Raw genomic sequence first — 1,088 nt, 5'->3', positions numbered from 1 at the left:
CGTGCCGCGACCTTGGCCAAGGACGGTTCCTGGTGTGGGGATGGGGACGGGCGGCGGTGGGCTCGGGGACCACGGTGCTATGGGGCAGCCGTCCTCGTACCCGCTGCCCTCGACGCCATGTGTGCCGCCTTTCCTTGGGGAAGGAGGTTTTAAAACTAGCTGGGGGAATGGCACAGCCGGGGAGGTCTCCACCAGGCTCCCGGCACTGCGAGGGGCTCAGGGGGCCGTGTCCTCGCCCGGGGGGCTCCAGGGCCGGCGGGGCCTTTGCCGCATCATCCCGGCAGCGACCTGCGGAAACATGGCCTGCAGAGAAGCATCCCCATGGCGGGGCCGGGCTGGCCGGCCGCCCCTCTGACTCATATTTTCTCCTCCGCGTGGGGACCGAGCCGCTGCTCCCGGCGGCCGCGGGGGGGGTTGCCCTCCTGGTCGAGCGCCGGGGGCTGCGGGCGGGCAGGGGTCCCACCGGGGCGTGGTGGCCGGTGTGAGGGCGAGACTGACCTTTGTACCACCGGGGACGGTCCCCGCTCGTCCCGTCCCTGCTCCTGAAATGCTTCCGTGCAGCTGGGGGTGCCGGACGGGGGTGAACGGGGGGCTTCAGGGCAGGACGGCAGTGCCGGGAGCTCTGGGACGCGGTGGAGGCACGTCACCGATCCCGAAACACACCCTGGATCCGGGAAGACAGATGCAGGAGGATGGCCCGGATGCCCTGACCCACATTTGGGCAGTGGGGATGGCGTGGAGGCGCATCCCACCCCGGTCCAGCTCTCCGGGAGCAGGGACCACGCACGGGACATCACACCGACTGCCCACCGCGTCCCGGTGCCTGCACGGAGCCCCTTGCCGGCATCCCATCCCGCCCGGCTGCCCCTGGGGCCGTGCCGGCACTGCCACCCGGCGCAATGGCACGTGTTAGTTCCTGGATGTTGGGGAGTGAAGCTGCACGGTATTCCCAGCTCTGGGAATGAAACCGGGAGAAACCCTTGGCCATGTTGGCCCTTGAGCATTGCATTTGAGACGGGTCGGTGACACGCCGGGAGGAAGGCAGGGGAAAAAAACCCCGGTGGCAGCCCTGCCGCCGGCACCCTGGC

Source organism: Aptenodytes forsteri, unplaced genomic scaffold (genome assembly GCF_000699145.1).
Source record: "Aptenodytes forsteri isolate BGI_AS27 unplaced genomic scaffold, ASM69914v1 Scaffold332, whole genome shotgun sequence".
Taxonomy (NCBI): Eukaryota; Metazoa; Chordata; class Aves; order Sphenisciformes; family Spheniscidae; genus Aptenodytes; species Aptenodytes forsteri.
The sequence above is the reverse complement of the archived record's forward strand: the minus strand, read 5'-3'. Positions refer to the sequence as shown.